The sequence below is a fragment of the Hemicordylus capensis genome, chromosome 4, assembly GCF_027244095.1.
Source record: "Hemicordylus capensis ecotype Gifberg chromosome 4, rHemCap1.1.pri, whole genome shotgun sequence".
Lineage (NCBI taxonomy): Eukaryota > Metazoa > Chordata > Lepidosauria > Squamata > Cordylidae > Hemicordylus > Hemicordylus capensis.
In genome coordinates, this window is record NC_069660.1 from 272,729,928 (window position 1) to 272,749,083 (window position 19,156).

The window sequence follows — 19,156 nt, forward strand, 5'->3', positions numbered from 1 at the left end:
CCACATCTTGTGACAGAGAATTCCACAAGTTGATTATGTGTTATGTGAAAAAGTACTTCCATTTGTTGGTCCTAGATTTCCTGGCAATCAATTTCATGGGATGACTCCTGGTTCTAGAGAGGGAGAAGATTTTCTCTATATCCACTTTCTCCACACCATGCATGATTTTCTCTATCATGTCTCCCTTCAGTCGTCTTTTTTCTAAATTAAATAGGCCCAGGTGTTGTAGCCTCTTGGTTGCCCTCTTCTGCACCTTTTCCAGTTCTACAATGTCCTTTTTTAGATGTGGTGACCAGAATTGTCCAAAGTACTCCAGGTGTGGTCGCACCATAGTTTTGTATAAGGGTATTATAATATTTGCAGTTTTATTTTCAATCCCCTTCCTAATGATCCCTAGCATGGAATTGGCCTTTTTCACAGCTGCCGCACATTGAGTCGACACTTTCAACGAGCTGTCCTCCATGACCCCAAGATCCCTCTCCTGGTCAGTCACCAACAGCTCAGATCCCATCAGCGTATACTTGAAGTTGGGGTTTTTCATCCCAATGTGCATAACTTTACACTTGCCAACATTGAACCGCATTTGCCACTTTGTCGCCCACTCACCCAGTTTGGGGAGATAGGAAATCCAAACACCACCTTTCCTTCTCCTTTTGCTGAGAAGGAAGTCTGCCAAACACGTCTCACCAGACAATGTTGAGGGTGCTGCTTCTGACTCATCGGGGCCAGTTTGGGTGACTTGGTAAGAGAATTCCTTGCTAAGAACTTTGGGGCTAAGGGGTTTATCCCCCAATGTAGTGCATGTTTCGCACACTGCATTGTGGGATTCACGGAGGCCAGGACAACGGGTTCTGGCCTCAGATCAATCTGCCCTGCTCTGCACTGCCTGGAGCAGGGCTGATCGGGTGAGAGCACAGAGTGCACTCCCAACAATAAAACGATTGTTTGAGGGGGAAGACCAGGTTTGGGAAGTTTTCCACCCACCCGCCTGGTAGGTCTTGTAAAAAGCCCCAACATTAGTCTTTTAGCAACTGCAAGTCTTTCTGCACAGCACCACTTCATTACATTGAAATACTGATATTGTAAGTTGTGTAAGTTGTAAGGCTTTGACAGTGCAAGGCCAACATCTGGAATAGCTATTTAGTTTCACAGCCTCAAAGTCATTTGCCAGGACAACCTGATTTAAAGCCTCATGGAATTCACTTATGATTTTAATGCAGAATCAGCTGCTTTCCTAATCATAAAGTTTAAGTCTATGAGATAACCCAAGACACAATGTAGTGTGAGTGCTTCTGGTTGGAGTGTATGTGATGTTTTGTCTCTTTGACAAGTGCCTTCTGAACCCACAGCAGGAAGCCAGCAAATCAGCCCATCTATTTCCTGGAGATATCAGTGGCTAGTCTTTGACACTGCCCTTATGCATAAGGGCACTGCCCTTATGCATAACCAGTTGTACAATGATTTTTGGAAAGTGTGGATGCATTAATTCCTGTAAGCCCACATTTCCTTAAATAATTTCTAAACTTCTCCCAAAGAGAGTTACTAGATATTTGGGTCTCTCCTTCCTGGAGAGGCAACCTCAAAATTTCTTAAGCCATCTTCCCTCTTTTCCATTAGAGATTCACAGTATGATTTACAGTATGACTCAGTTTTATGAGGGAATTTGTCAAATATCTTCTTCTTGCTTCCCCAAACTTTTCAGTAGTGCATAAAAACTCTCAGGTTTTAATTGTTCCTCCTCTCTTTCTGAAAGACTAAGCCTATTCTCATGAGCAGCTATGGCAACCCTGCCTGGGTTAGGCTGCTTGTGTGTAGTGCTGGGATCCGAATGGATCCCAGTGCTGCCCATGTGCCTAACCCTACTTTTAAATCCAGCATTTAGCCAAGCATAAGGGTGCATGTGCACCCTTAACCCCAGTGCCAGGGCCGTATGGGTGCTCGGGCTGCTTGCACCCCGAGCATGCACAGAGTCAGTTGCCTAGAATGCCCAACTCATGGGGTTATCCCCAATGCACTGCGTTCATCATGTGGTGCCTTGTGGGCTATCCAGAGGCTGGGATGCATTGTCCCAGCTTCCAGAGATCCATGCTGCCAGGAGAATGAAATGGTGCACCAGAAGAATGAAATGGTGCGCTGAAGAATGAAATGGCGATCGTCTGGTGGAAGGTAGGTTCCTCTCTGCCTCCCTCCTGCCCCGCGTGCGCTCCCTATCTTGTGCATAGCTTTAATGTGTGTTTTCCTAAGAAAGAAAGGCTGATGTTTAACTCCAAACTTGGTGTTTTTTAAACTTGCTTAGTTCCTTCTGAAATTTTATTTTTCTCCTAGATTAAAGTATAACATATAATGTCTAGTTTATTGTTGGTGTTGAATGTGAAGTAGCAGTATTCACTCTGGAATATGTGAAGGTCCAGACACTTTGAAGCTCTTCTCACGATCAGTGAGAAGAGCTTTGAGGCTAACTGCCTCAGTCGGCTGCCCTCACGATCGGCTGCCCACACAACTGCCCGCTTCATAACGGAGCTGGCAGGGGCAGTGGGGATCGGGGGGCGTATGGCCCCCGGAAGTTCCAGGATGCTCCACGCACTCACTGGAGAGACCCCCAAGCCCGGGAGAGACCCCCAAGCCTGCTTGCAGCCTCCTAGTTGGAGGTCTAATCGTGTGTCACCGTGCGCCACGGAAACACACAAGCAAAAAGGTGAGATTAACTGAGCACTTGCTCCGTTAATCTTGTCTTAGGGGAGGGATAGTTAGGTGGGCTAGCCACCTTGGGAGCACCAGGCTCGGCTGTGAGCCCGGTGGTTCCCACAATCCCTGGAAAGTGAGCTAAGCTCCATTAGCCCGCTTTCCAGGGATCGTGAGAATAGCTTCTTTGTTTTCTTTTAAATTCACACTTACTGCTTACAGTCTTATATGTTTGTAAAGAAATTGTAGTCAAATCTTCATTAGTTGTTGTTCTTAAATATTTGTGGTTGATTAAAGCATGTGAAACTCTGAGGTATAACACAAGCCCAACTAATGCAGAAATAAAGGCTTTCAGAATCTGACACACATCATCACCACCACCTCCATCCCAAGCTTATAATGGTTTCGATTTGTTTTTGAAAGCCAGTAGCTAAATAAGGAAAGAGCACACAGTTTTATGGGCAAAAATCAGTATACACATATCTTATATGATAAAATACTTGCAAGAGTGGGGGGAATCTCCTGAACTGTATGGTTGTTGCAGGAATCATTCAAATAAACATAATTCCTTAATCTAAAACTTATTTTCCCTTTTCATCTCCTCTTCTGCTTGCTCCTTCTTGTATTATCTTTTGACAGATATTTATTTGTCCATTATTCCACTGTACCACACACTGGTCCACATCCTGACTAGCCTGAATGCATGCACCAGGAAGGAGCATCCCCGCTATAGAAAACGTTGCAGAGCCCATCACACATTGCAGAGCCCATCACACAATTGTACAATTTTTCACCAATCTGTTCTTCCCCTGGAAGTGCTCTGTACCATCCAAATAGATGTCCTGAGGGCTGTGAAGCCCTAAGTGACATATTTTTGGGTGGAGCAGGGCACCTTTGGGGGAAGGGGAGATTGATGAAAATCCCAACCACCCCTTTCTCGATAGGTGATGCAGAGCTCAGGAAGCTCTCCAGAGAGAAGAGGCTTCTTCCATGTGCGCAGGAGCATGCTTAGGATGCCAGCCACCTTAGACAAGTGGTTTAGAGAAGTAGGGGATTATATGAAGGAATGGTTGGTGAGATGCTGCAAATTCTTTATTATCCTTTCAGATATTTTTGAAGAGAATATTTTGATAATATTTAAAATGCTTTTTATAAATGCCTTATTGAGCTTGAAATTGGGTGGATTCTTGCCAGATTTTAATTGAATTGTGTGGTTCAGTTTCAGGTTTTATCACAGCCATTTTGGTGTTTTTTTAAAAATTATTGTTATTTTGTATTGAAGTATGGAACATCTTCTTCTATATATGTATTAAGAAGTAAGTTTAGACTTCATAGTTATGACCTTGAATCAGCAGCAGCATGCCATATATATTATACATAGTAATGATTGTTATTAAGGATTCCAATTCCGCTCCAAATCAAAGTTAATTTTAATGTAGCCATAGAATGAGAGTATCTATATAAATATTCTACAGTGGTGATACATTTTAAATAGAAAGTTGTGGCAGTACATACATGCAATTGATGTATGTATACTTTACAAATGATTCTACCAAAGACAACCACGGGGCTCTGTGGTCGCCAGGAGTCAACATCGACTCAACGACACACTTTACTTTACCTTTACTAAGAGTACAAAGTTACTTTAAAATTAGAGGTTGATATGTTAAGATTATTGCTTCTTAACTGTTACATTTTTGCTTTGGCAATGACCAGACAGTGGGATTCAGATGGAACAGGGTTGCTTCAAAAGATCTAGTATGTGATAGATTCTTGTATAAGAATGCTATCAGAAACAACATTTTAACACTTCTCAGGTATGATGGTGCTGGAATCTACTATATATTGGTCAATATGTCAGCTCAGCTTAATATTTACCCCACAGTACAACTGTGGTTACCTGGAAAAGAATCCATCTATAGTTGTGTGCAGAATTTTAGCCATATAGCTTGGTATAAAATTATGCAGATTCTTTGATGTGGCTTCCCTATTCGACTTTCCTATTCTTTCAACAGCAGTTCTGCATAAAGCACCTTTGTGTGAAAAGTGAGTCTCTATGTGCACAAAGTAAATCTGGGTATGAAGAAAGATGTATACTGTATGTCAAATAAGCCTGAATGTATATGTGGTTTATCTAAGCACATGTGGACAATGTAATATTGGTGCCACTAATTCCATTTGCAGCAATTCATTATGGATGATTTACGCTGGTTTAACTAGGAAGAAAATCAGATTAAAGTGCTGCCAGGTACTTGCATAGCTTTACATATAAACTACCAGGATAGGCTTAATTGTGCTTCATTACTGTAGGGAAAAAATCTAAACAATTACACTTCTTAATAACTGGATATCTGTTTGTTTGTTTAAACAAATAACTGTTGTATTAGGTGGGGTGAGAGTTTACTGAGAAATAGCAGATAGCACAGCTGTATTTGCACAGAGCTGCACCTGATTGCAACCTCCTGTAGTGTGAGCAGTGGTAAGTGAACTGTTTCTGTGTTGTTCACTCACTCTGTCAGATCGAAACTGAGCTCAATAGCATTAAACTAGCTCCCATTTGAAAGATTTGTCTTACAAAACCCTGAAAACTGCTCTGAACATGCATACATTGATTTTGTTGCTGGATTCTCCTGAGCTTTGAGGAAAACGCAAACTCCACATGCAGGTGGGAGAGGGCTTACCTCCTCGGTATTTAAAAAGAGAGGGAAAGAGAGGGAGAGAATATTAAGGTTTTCTGTTTAGCTAAGACCAAACAAATCAGTGGTGAGCAAGAGTATGAACAGTGTTCATATGATTGTATTTTCTGAGTCAAACAAGATAATGTATTTTGTAAAATGTAATTACATATTGTACCTGATTGCCAATTGGTATGCATGATAAACTTGCTTCATGGTAGAGGATTTCCCCCTGCTATCTTTCTATGTGGAGAAATCCATATGATGATTTTATTTCTAGGCATTCATATTATTTTTTGCAAAGGAAAGCATCTAAACGAATACACACTCTAAAGTGCTTGCCACTTAACATTCACTGATCAAAGGTGTGAGGCATTAGTGATTGAAGTTTAGTTACATTCCATTTAGTCCTAAATTAAAGCATCAACACAATATGAGCGTGGTTGATTATCATAAACTTTCACGTATTTTCCCTCTGTGAAAGAAAGAGTGTTTGAATTTATCAGCTGGGGAGCGCTTCTTGTTTTGTCCTTGATACAGTCGCATGTTTCAAATAAAATTCACTGCATCAGAATGAATGCAAATATTTTATATAATGTAATGTGAGAAGATTATAGCATACTTAAATGGTTTGCAAACCTCATCTCTCAATAGAAAGTACTAGAATGAAGTTAGTATAGTACCTTGAATACAGAAACAGTATTATACCCTGTGGCACCACCTCTTGCAATTATTCATGTGTGTTTGTCACAATTTGGATAAAGTGATGTGAAGATTCTCTGAAACTGTAGTTCAGGAAAGCTCTAGGCAGAATACAGCAAAGGTTTAAATGAACTACCCATACCATAAGATATTATAGTATGTTACACATATATCTAAAATCAAGTCTTATCAGCAGTGACTTTGGTCTTTAGTAAGAAATACAATAAGACTGCTGAAACAAAACTCCACAGAGACAGATCAAGCTTGATAAAGGAAGTTCAGAAATTAGATAACATTTATTTCCATCATTTGTAATGAATCACTTGTTTTGCCTCTTAGGCATACGTTAGTTACATTCCCATTGTTTGCCCAGTATGGCTCATCTTCAGAAAAGATCTGCTTTCCTGCCACAGTTAGATTATGAGGTCCTGTTTCAGAAGTATGAAGTTTGAAAATCCAAGGAAAAAACTGAACTAGTTTCTGAGTTCATATTATACTACCAAAATTATGATATCTGTCTTCAGAGGAGGAATAGACTGGTGGGATCCTTATCCATGGTCTCATTCACTCTGAATATGGAGAGAAGGTCAAAAATACAATTGAAAAATAAACTCCCAGATGTCCATGGTTATTTTTCATCATGATGGAGAAATAATTTCTGAGCCCTGTAGTGAAAATCATAGACAAGGTTTTAGGATTGGCACACCCTACATGAGGTAAGTTTAACAGAGTTTTAAATGGAACTGAACTCATAGTAAAGAAAGAATTTCTTTCAACAGATAAGTTCATAATCCAATATTAACTATTTAAGAATTCAAAAATATCATGCATTTTTATGATTCTTCTTTATTGTCTTTAATTTTTTAAACATATTTTATAACAACCATATTTTAAGATACCTTTTCATATTGTAGTTCTAATATAGTCTCAAAGACTTCAGATGGTGCAGTTAAAAGCTGTACTAATGGAATTTTTTTTCCTGTCAGTACATAAAGATGCTTTTACCTCTTTGATGCTACAAGGTTCTATTAAGTCAAAGTGAATATTCATTCTACAGGTCGGGACTCAATAGGCCCTTTGTCAAAGTAAATTGCTCCCTACACTGTCCCAGAATATGCTAGTTAATCTGTGAGGTTCTGATGAGTTGAAGATCCTTTGGTTTAGACAGCTGGACTTCAATGTTGATTGTTCAGATCTTTTTCAGTGGTGTGAGCCTCAGAATAGCCTTCAGGGAAACTACCACAGTTTCCCTGAACACTAATATACTTTTAGGTGTATCAGACAATGAAAATAGATCGCTGTGCAATATTTACAACAGACATAGTGTACCACCTGCTATGAATAGGCTATATTCTAATATAATCTATTTTTAAGCTAGAAATAATGTGGTGTTTGGGTTTTTGTTTTTTGTTTGGTAATTGCAATCAAATCTGCAAACCAGTTAATAGAGAATGTTAGCAATAGCTTCATTACGTGATGAAACTGTCACTTAACAAAACCAGAATATAAATTAGCTTGATCCATGTGTTGTATAGCTGCTTATTTTATTTGTAGATTGAAGCTTTAAGCAGATTTAGACTTGACAATAAAATCATGGGGGCTGCTCCAATTGTAGCTGCTCCCATACCACTCTGGGAACATATGCATGATGGATTCTGGGCAGGATCACTTTGGGAGAACAGATATTGAATGGAAAGGAATGGACTTAACGTGGTTCTTCCCATGAGATCCTACCCTGCCTACATTATTCCTTTATGTCTGTGTTAGAAGATATAATGGAAAACAAAAACAGAAAAGTCATGCCTGTGGTGCTGCCAGTAAACATGAATTAGTTGTGCTGGCATAGTTAAGAGAAAGAGTAGCTTCGACATTCCACTATTATAAACCCTGAATATAAAAACAGCCCTGCTGGATCAGGCCCAAGGCCCATCCAGTCCAGCATCCTGTTTCACACAGTGGCCCACCAGATGCCTCTGAGAAGCCCTTAGGTAAGAGGTGAGGGCATGCCCTCTTTCTTGCTATTGCTCCCCTACAACTGGTATTTAGAGGCATCTTGCCTCTGAGGCTGTAATAGCCACCAGACTAGTAGCCATTGATAGACCTGTCCTCCATGTCTAAGCCCGCCATCCAAGCTAGTGGCCATTACCACTTCTGATGGCAGAGAATTCCATAGATTAATGATGTAGTGTGTGAAAATGTACTTCATTTTGTTGGTCCTAAAATTCCCAGCCTTCAGTTTCATAGGATGACCCCTTGTTCTAGCATTGTGAGAGAGGCAGAAACATTTATCTCTGTCCAGTCTCTCTACTCCATGCATAATTTTATACACATCTATCATGTCTCCCCGTAGTCGCCTCTTTTCCAGACTAAAAAGCCTCAGATGCTGTAGCCTTGCCTCATAAGTAAGGTGCTCCAGGCCTGAACATTCTATTGCGTATAAAATCAAAACCATTTGTCCAATCTGCCTGGCCATCAGCACACTCACTAGGTGACAAGAGACACCTTCCCTGCAAATTTGGTGAACATTCATTGAAAAATGACTTAGAGCAATTCAAAGTTTTCCTCTTTGAACAGAGGTTTAAAGGGTTGGTGATGTTCTGTTGGATTGAGGAAGTGGCATTTAAATTATTTTGTAGTCTATTTGCATAGTTTCATCCTTTAGACTGCATGCCAGAAAAGTGTCTTCTGTATATCTCTCTAGGACCCAATTAATGTTTATTTCACAATTGAAATAATGCTTTCAATTGTTCACTCTTTGCCAGGACTTTGCCTGGTGTCAGCCAGGACAAATTTCCAGAACTAAAACGGCTTATTGAATCTATTGCAGATTATTATAGGGACTGCAGGTAAATAGATGGCCTTTTGAGGTACTTTGCCTTATAGAGATGCAACAGGCAGAAATTCATCAGGGGCATCTCTAGGAAGTGATGGGGAAGCTCTACCCATTGAATGTCTGCCTAGATGCATCCCTCTCCAGCCCAATGTCTAGCTGAAGAACCAAGGCAAAGTGTGGGTACATGTAGCCTCATTTCTAAAGTCATTATGACATATGAGACTGTACAAAGTATTTATAGCTTCTAGGACGCAGAAGTTAAGATAGGCACCTTAACTTGGAATTTCCATGCTTTTTAGAGCACAAGTGAAAATCTAAGCTCATTCATCTTAACTCTCATCTTAAACTGGAGACTTTTTTTATTACTGAATTTGCAAATAACCATACAGTCTGTTTGGACTCAGTGCTGACCATCATGGGTGCAGGGCATGTGTGCAAAAGAATCCCTATAGTGCCCTAGTTTATTATCTCTCATTTGTAAAGTGACTTGATGAAGCAAAAGGTGGAGACTGGATGGGGTGCAAAACAGTTCTCATTGCTCATAACAACCTGCTGTACTTAGTACCTATGCAATGTTCACCATGAGGGAACAGCGGGATGAGGGTTATATCATGCCATATGGGGATTGCTCTGTATATCAGCATATACAGAGCATGTGATGGTAATGGTGATGTAGCATTGGTGGTGATGTAGCATTGGTAGGATTGAATTATGGTGCTTCTTAAGATTATGTTTGTCATCTATTGCATTTGATTCATCTCATTTTCCTGTTATGCAATATCACTATCTAGCCTTTTCCATTTGCTCAGTTATCAAATTATAAATATTGATTATTCTATCTACTAAGCAAATAATATGGGTATTTACCAATACAAGTTGCCCAGTGGCTTTCATCTTTTGCTTCTGCAGGGTTCTGTGAAATTCGACTTCAGGCAAATGGTGTTGCTTAGTGTCCTTGCATGTACACAGACATAGGTAAACATAAATCTTTTAATCACAGTTGCCTCTATCAGTATTTAAACAGAATAGCTGACATTCCATGCAGAGTCATTGGAAATAATGGATGTAGCACTGCACAACTGTGTATGCACAGTGTTATGTATCAGCACAAGAGTGCTCTTATGCAACACCACAGGTGTTGCTTTAGACATCTGTAGCAGCACAAACAGTTGGTGACTGCCTGCATTACTCTGCACAAGATATAAGCCCATAATGGGGAGCAATAGACTCCAAAAAGACAAGTTTAGGATTTATCTCTAAAAATTAAAATTAAAACTTTATTTAGTTTTAAATCAGGATGTTTTAATGGTTGTGCCAATGCCCTTTTGTTTAGAAAACAGGTGAAGTACAAATTGAAAACTTGATTTAAAGCAGTCTCTTCTCTTGATGATTTAACATACTATTTTAATTACTGGTTTCAGTCTTTTTTATTTAAATAAATCCACCAAAGAATTTATAACTGAACATTTAAAGGCACAATTGAAATTTCCATGGCCATAAAAAGAACACAGGGTGCAATCCTATGAAAGTTAAGTGTACCGAAATCCCATTGAAATTTAATAGGATTTAAGCACAGAGCTAAGTGCTCAAGTCTGTTAATTCCAATGGGATTAAGATACATTTAACTTTTTTTATTGCTCCCCAAACCAATTATAGATGCTCTAGAATATACCTTAGATATGATTTGTTTTGTTTACTTCATAGAATTTAAAGACATTTTCTGCATGGTCAGTGACACACTGATTGAAAATTTATTTTCTTCAAACTGTATAATTAAACAATAACTCCAGTTGATCTAATGTTTAACTTAATTATACTGTTTGCATTTTACTGCCTGACATTGTATTGCAGAAAATGAATATATAGCAAACTGAAACGGCATCATTTCTGGGCCATGAGTAAAAGAGAGCATGCACATGCACAAAGAGCAAGCAAAACCAATACGTCACAACTAGGGAAATAAGGTCATTTAAATCATCCTCAATTAATCCTGCCCTATATCAGATTATAAATTCTGTTGCATAGGAAACCATTGAGATAACAGTGTTTGGTGTCCTTGCATGTGTACTGACAGAAACAAACATGAATCTATTAATTTCACAATTAATTTCCTTTGCCTCTAAACAGAATAATGCAGAGCAAAAGGCTTTGTAAGCAAAAGTTCTGGATTAGTATCCTATGGCTAAGAAAGTAAACCCTTTCTTTAGAAGTAAATCAATATGGATTAACGATGTGTGTGTGTGTGTGTGTGTGTGTGTGTGTGTAAGTACATGCATGTGCATATGTGTGATTATACAAAGTTATTATGTCTCTTCTCCATAAACTTACCATGCCTGCTATTTTCTATTTTTGTTTCGTTATTGTGAAATATCTTCCATTTAAATCTTAGAAAACTCAAAATGGATTGTCTTCAAAGTGGTTATCTCCGATCCTTTTATACCAGATTGAATATATAAATACAGCTATAACTACAGATAGAATGCAATGAAGATAAATTCAGTATAAATTTGTTACTGTCTTTCCACATTACATATATTTACAGAACACTGCATGTTTACTAAGAAGTATGTTCCACTGTGTGAATTTATCTCCAGATAAGTGTCCATAGAATTGCAGCTTTGGTTGGTATACATACAATCAAGAAAATATGGCATGTCTGCTTTAGTGGATACCTGTGTGAGGTTATTCAGTGCACAACAGCTTATACAGAAGTACATAATTGTTCTATTGTCTCTTTGTTCATGTATGTGTTAGGACAAAATGGTTATCATTGCTATAGACATTTTATTTCTACATTCACAATGGTATATTTGCTTTCTCTGCCATTGTATTAAATATCTCTTCAAATATTTAACACATAAATACACTTCAACTATTTGTGCCCCACCCAACCCTATTTGTGCCCCATCTGACCCACATTAGATTTGCATATACTGTATACACATTCTAAAATAAAGCATTCTAATGCCATCTTTTAAATATTACACAAGCAGTGTACTGAAGAAACCTTTAGTTATATTAATTGAAAATACAAGATAATTAACTGGTTAGTTAACAAGAACAAACAGCTATCAAAAATATATTCATTTTACATTCCTGTAATACACATGCAAGTGTGTATTACCCTTTAAAAACAGCTTTGTTAGAGTAGGTTTCTGGAAGAAACTGGCATAGCTTTTATTTTAAGAGAATTAAAAATTATATAAGATTGCCTTACCTTTTAGTGTACCTTTAAACTCTCTAGGCTTTCTGCATTTCCATGTACCGTACATTCCTTCATCTTGCAGTAATATACACTGGGAAAACTAGTAAGCAAGTTAAAGCCTGATGACGCTAACGAATCCCAGCGCAAATGACTGAATCAATAGAAAACCAGCCACTGCTGTTTAAGTGTATCGATAAATGTACCTTTATTTTCTCTTGAATGGATAAGTGTCGCAGTTAAGAGTCCTATAGATCTCTTAATTGAAAGTTAATTTTAAATCAATAAAGAGAGTCATTTAAATATTGATCAGTCCTTTCTACACGAATTGTTAGCTGATTTTTTTTCGCAACAACTTTGTTTAAATGCAATCAATAGCCCACAATCAGTACATTCCATAAAAAAATTGACAGATGTTCCCAAAATGCCTAGTAGGCATAAAGTTATCTGTTTCCATATGCAACATAGACAGTTCAGCTCTCTTTTAGGGACATATAGGAAGACGTATAGTGGCGGGAAATATGCTCTTAAATATGTCACAGCAATATTTAGATGTATTTGTCCTTTATTTACTACCACGGAAATTTGGGATTAAAAAGAATTTATGATATCATTTGCTGGGATCTAAAGACCAAACAGGTACTTCCTCGCACCCAAGGGGACATTGACCATGCATTCCTTCAATATCACTCTCCATTCCACACAACAAACCTCTTTTGAAACAGTATGTGGCATGACATGGGGAGATGTCTGCAACTGAAGGGGAAAAACAGAACAAGGCCTTTCCAAACCTCTGGGCATTCCTAAAGCAGTTCTTTGGATACTTGCCTGTGTGCAAAACCAATGAATAAAATTATGGCAGACATCTGAATTAGCATTGCACTGGTGCAACAGTGTTGACATTCATACTAATGCTGCACTGTTGCATGAGTGGGAGGGGTGATTCTTACTAATCTCCATTCTCCACTTTCCTCTGAAGTCCACTGTGCCTCCTGAATTATGTTCCTGAAGGTTGTGTGATCCAGTTTCTAGTCAGTAAATTCATCCATTTAAATATGGTGGATCCAACTAATTTTAGCAGTTGACATCTAGCCTAACAAAGTGTGTGTGCAGCAAATACACAGCATGTGCTATGGAAGAGGGGGGATTTTTGTTTATCTCCCCTTCCCTTTATAGCTGACTCCTGAAAACATGTCCCTGAAGGCTGTGCAACACTCAGGGACATTTTTTCTGGAGTCATTGATGGCTACAAGGGGAAGGGGAGATAAACAAAAACCATCTCTTCTCTTCCTTGTTGCATTTGTGCAACATTGCTGCATGTGTGCTTCATTGGTATGGATGTCAGCCAGTATGTCACTGTATGTTTTCATTTTTGGTACCAGCATCTTCATGGTGACTTATAGGTTCTGTGGCATTTTCTTTCGGAGTAATTGCTTTGCATTCGTGGCCCATGCCTTAGAAGAGCAGATCATAACATACCAGTGTATGAGACCTAGTGCAGACAGCCCTGTCTCTTGCTCCCACACTGAGACCTGTCCTGCCTCTAAGTGCTGGTGCTAGTGCAGTAACATTCATTGTCATTGCTGAGCCAGTTCTTAAGTGCACCTTTTCAGAGAAAGTGATGGGGCTATTTCCATTGTTATCTGAAGAGTCTATGAAATGACTTTGTCCTCCTATTGGCTAAATAAAACTATGCTGCATTAGCAACAAGACGGCTAATGAATTTTCACGACTTCTTAAAGGCAAGTGATAAAGAGCTTCATGGATCTGTCCCACTTAGTTGTAGTGATCAAGTCCACCATTTGTACTGTATATTCAGATACCTCTATGTGTACACAGAGTTCCCTGAATGAAATGTCTTGTGACACACTGAAGAGCATAGGGCACCCACTCAGGCTAGTGTGGTGAGCTTTCTATTTCAGCAAATTGCTTTCTTCCATGAGGGTTGTCAGTACTAGATTAAAGAAGTGTATACAGTTTCTAGCCCTGCATTGCAAAGAATCCGGATTCCAAGGCAGCAAAATGTTTGCTATTAAGCAAGACCATTTTAATGCTCTGTAAGACAGTCCTCTTTAAGGCTGTGCTATTGTCCTCTTAATGAAACATTTCTGAACCCTTGTCATTCCATTTTCAGCCACATTAAAAGAGAAGGTTAAAAAGCAATGGCGAGGTATCATTAGTCCATATGCATACAGGTCCAGCTTGTGAAGATGCTGTTTCTAGGATTGGTCGTAAGATGTGTGACTGATAGATCTTATTTGTCTGATAGAGTTGACCAGGTGAAATAGAGCTACAGCTGGTTACTTCATTAGGTCCTCTCATTGATTGAACCCTGCTGAAGTGATGCAGCAGGCTCCTGAGATAACTGCTGGTAATAGAACAAAATGAATTCTTATCACAGAGATTGGAAAGGCCATTAACCCTGGCCTCCAATGCTTTTCAGAGGTCACAGACAGGAAGCCAAGCGGTGACTGGGAAAACTGTTTTCTGTCTAACTACAGGTCATGTTAAGGAGGGGAGGAAGAGAGACTTTTTTTTTTTTACCCTTTGGCTTCTGTACAGATGAAACTGTGATGTTGGCAGATGTTAATAATAAGCTGTAAATACTGGAAGGAGAAGAAAATGATAGGAATTTATTTCAATAAATGTTTAATAAGAGGCAATTGTTATCAGGATATTTGCTACCAGTATGGCATTTTTTGTTCATAATCTGGAAAGAGAAAGCATTGCAGGCTCTATTTTAAATAGAAGAAGAAGTTTGGCATGGCTTTATATGAAATACCTTCCTAGATGAGAGTTATAATTGCCTGCCTCCTTGCCTGCTTTTGCCAGCAAGCTCATCTGTGAATTAGTGCGGGACCTGTTTGCCTTTCACCTGGTTGAGAAGGGTATATATCTAAGTAACAGTCCTATAATTTACATTTAATGCAACCTTTCAATTGACCAAGAGCCCACAACCTAAGCCCCCATCTCACAGCTGTGGACTTTCCCACATTTGTCAAGTCAATGCCATTCTGGGATAAGCTAGGAGAAACCATCCATTTAAAGCCTGTGCTGCACATGACACTTTTTCTAACCCTGATGACAAATTTACTTCATGGCTGTGGAAAGAGCATTTTGTTGTGGCATATTTGAGAAGAAACAAAGTATTTTGGGTATATATGATTCAGATAATTCAGTGGGCCCCGTTTACATTCACATTTTTAGAAATGGTATGGTGTGCTTAAAAATAAATAATAATAAATAAATAATAAATAAATCATTATGTGCTTAAAAATAAAAATTCTGCATCAGAATAACCCAGATTCTGGCCTCAAAAGATAAATTCTGCAGCTTTTATGCAAATATTCCACACATTATTTATTTTGAAAAATATATTCTTATTCTGCTAAGTCATGAGGAAAACCAAAGAACAATGGAAGGACAGAAGTGCCTTATGCCACCACAGGCCACTAGAAATCCCGATCAATTCAACCACCAGACATTGTCCTCATGCTACTTATTTGGAACTCTGCATGTGCAACAGGTCATTGGACTGGAACAATAATGTACCATCCAAGTCCAGTATAATAAAAAAGTTGCTCTTGACTACAATTGGGTGTGGACAGCATCAATTGTCAAGAAATATTCAATCAAATATTCTGCTGTATATATGACTATATATTTTTCTTTAATTGCAGAAATTCTGAATTTTTAAACTTGTAAGGATTAATAAGTATTCTTCCTAAAATATGTACATTATAAGTCCATGCTTTTGCTGGCTTCTTTATGTTGTATTTCATCCCAGGTGTTTTGAGTCTGTATAACAGAGATAAAAGATGCTCGTAAATTTTACATAATACACTAGAAAGAACTCTGTGTTTATTTCGGATTATCTAATCAAGGAATGTTTTTTGCTTTTAAGAATGCTTGATAAGTTCCCCCCTATTCTTGCTGATATCCCCAAAGCAGGCTTAACTTTAGACAAGCTATATTTAAGAAATGCTGGATTTGCTTTCTAGAGTTAAATGCTTGTTGTATCTGTGAAGCAAATAATTTTATCCTGACTGATTTCACAACCCTAAAATGTTCATTTTTTTCTTTATTTCATTGAACTGGTTTAAGTAACAATAACCTGAGTGGTATATTCGGTTTCCATAAAGAATTCAGTGAAATAGTATTATAGGTATAAGGTGGCTAAGCTAATGTGTTTTTCTATCTGACATAATTCACCATTCAGGGAATATGTGTTGTGCTGTTTTTTATTATTTAGTTGCATTCCACATAAACTGATTTCCACAGGACCCTGTAAGGCTTTTAGATATATTTGCTGACAGACCCATATTGTTAGGATTTATTTAAATGAGAAGGGCCTCAAATAGTGTCAAGACAGTTGAGAATCAGATGATGCTTTAAACACAGGTCTCAAATCAGAAAAATTCAGTCACTTGGGACTTCAATAGCTGACTTATTGGTGTTTATCTGGGGCAGGGGAGACTTCTCACTAAGGGTAGGTGTGTGTTGCCCTCTCACTATCCAAGATGTCCCCCATTCTCTCCCATTTCCCACCCTTGCTTTTGTTATGTGGTGGACACACACTGCTAACAATTTGCTCAAAAACCAATTAGGATGTCCAATTTGGTTTTATAACTGGGCGTTCACACTGCCCACAGCCAATCTTGTTTTAGAGGGGCAGCTGGTCCATCCAGCTGCTGATTCTCAAAGACAGATGCATGGAGAAGGCATGAGAGGGAAAGGCTGCAACCCAAAACTAGGCATCCTGTCCCCATGTCCCTTCCTTCGCTCTTCCCCTTCACCATTCCTGAAAGATTTTGCTACCTTCCAAATTTCCTTTAGAGATGGTAGAATGGGAACCTGCTGCAGCTGACACTGACTGGAAAGAGAAAAGGACATTCAGGGTACATTTTAAGCTCCTTCAAATAGTAAGTTCTGTGTTCAGAACTTCCATGTGTTCTGCCTGTAATTGAAGCAGTGTGGGAAAGGGGAACCAGCCAAGATTGGGGAGGGGGAAATCATTGTCTTTATTTTTCCCCTCCCTCCTTCTCTTGCCCTGGTAATATTTACCCCTACCCAAGGGGTGGGGTGCAGTGGATTTCTCATATCCTTATGAATTCCCTTCTTTCCTTAAGGGGGGGTGGTGGTGGTGGTGGTGACTACTATGTAAATAAGGCAGTGAATTTGTGTGTCTGTGTGATAGAATGTACATATAGGAGCTGGAGAGTGAGTGCAGGAGAGTGTGTGTTGCCATAGTAACCAGGCACAGAATGTTCAGAGGGGAAAGGATTTAAAAAGGAGGACAGTTGGTCAGAAGACAGTTGGAGTTAGATGGAATGAGAGGTAGTTGGAGCTGAATATTAGGAGTGAGAGGTTGAACAGAACATAGCAGAGAGATTGTTTAGGGGTTTGTGTGAGACTTGATTGGTGAATGTGTGGAGACTGTGGAACCAGCAGTACACTGGGGCAATACTCTAAAAGTGGCAGAGTGTTAAGCCTGGGACAGAAACCTTGAATGTGAAAGGTGCCCAGAAGTGAAACCTCCTGGTGACAGACAGGAAGGTCTGAGTTGATTCATTAAGTTTGCAAACCAAGTTTTATTTACCTCTGTCCAAGTTATATCACCTCCCTATATATTATGTTTTATCAAGAAGGGAAAAAACCACTCAGAGAGTTAAACAGCTGATGTACTTAGCAACTTTGTAGAGCAGTTTATGTGCTCTGCCTTGTAGAGAACTTTATTCCAATCAGTTATAAACAATAAACTTATTCTTGTTTTTGTTCTACACCTCAAGTTTTGTTTCATTTGTACACTGCACATATACATCTATCCTACGCTCACGAGGCTACGTAACCAAGTTGTTGAGTATTGAGAGCAGGGTAATAAGTAACCATATGGTGGCATCCAAAGAAAGTAAAAACTGAAAAAACTCCCAGAACCTGGAGACTAAGTTGTTATAAAAACACATCACCTCCCTGGACTTGAGAGTGGCATCAGGATGGGTTTCTGACAATCTGAATGAAGAGGGTCTCTGGCCTTGTCCAGGCATTCAAAAACAATGCCATCAAATGCACGTACAAGGCTGGAAGCAGGTTGGAAGTTCCACCCACAGCCCGTCACTCACTCTCCTGCCCTGCTCTTCTTAGTTCCCTTTTGCAGAAACTGCACATAGACACAGAAAACATACAAACATTGAAGCCCTGTTCAGGCGTCCCCCCAAAACATTGTCAAGCACGCTTACAGAGATGCAAGCAGATCACGTCCCGCTCTCAGCACTGTCCCCTCTAAGACTCATTGAACTCAATGGAACTTACTTCCAAGGAAACATGCATAGGCTTGTGCTGTACTAGTGAGAAAGGGAAGTTTGCGTTTGTCTGAGTACTCAGCTATGGAACCACAGGGAATTGCCTATTGTTACCTCTGGCTCCACCCAGGGCCAGACTGGGGGCACTGAGAGGGCAGTGCAATGTATGTGGGGAGGGCACCGGGTTTTGAGCAGAATAGGTAATTAAGGATGGGAGTATTCACTGCTGCCAAGTGCGGTGGGGCGCACCGAGAATATGCCCTGTTGCCCAGTGGGCCAGTCCGAGCCTGGCTCCACCTGCCATAAGATGCCCTGCCCTCTGCCCCACAGGCCCAATGGATTCCAGCCGGCTCTGGTATTGGTGCATGGCCCAGCCAACATAAAGCCCTTTTATATCTTATTTATTTTAGTGTGAGAAATTTAAGCTTGCCTTTAATTCTCATTTAAGTCAATGAGCCCAGTCTGTAAGATTAGCTTTCCATGTTATCAACTTTACTTATCAGAATTGTATTTACCTTTGTGTTTGCATGTCTATCATGGTGGATGGCATTTCCCCACAAATCGAAAGACTAACTTTAGAGAAACTGTACTTAAGCCATCAACTTTATGTTAGTGCCATGTATGAAGCTGTCTTTAATTTTACTTGTACTTATATACCACTGGAAAACTTTTCCTAGATGAGAGGATGCCCTTCTGAATTCATAGAGCAAAAAGGTTGTGTGGTTTTTTAGAAAGGAGTAGAATTTTTGAAAATAGCATAGGA

The 19,156-nt window shown here is 39.2% G+C and overlaps 1 protein-coding gene and 1 long non-coding RNA gene across 18 annotated transcripts in view; one reads left to right on the forward strand and one right to left on the reverse strand.

Moving 5' to 3' along the window:
• ZFHX4 (zinc finger homeobox 4) overlaps positions 1-19,156 on the forward strand; it is a 284,051-nt gene that overhangs the window by 204,129 nt on the left and 60,766 nt on the right. The gene's annotated exons all lie outside the window — the stretch shown is intronic.
• Positions 6,337-17,630, reverse strand: LOC128324595 (uncharacterized). The gene is made up of 6 exons (XR_008306965.1): positions 17,165-17,630; positions 16,913-16,967; positions 12,110-15,892; positions 11,221-11,360; positions 9,760-9,846; positions 6,337-6,724 (listed from the first exon to the last, which is right to left on the reverse strand). It is a non-coding gene; the product is annotated as an uncharacterized LOC128324595 (long non-coding RNA).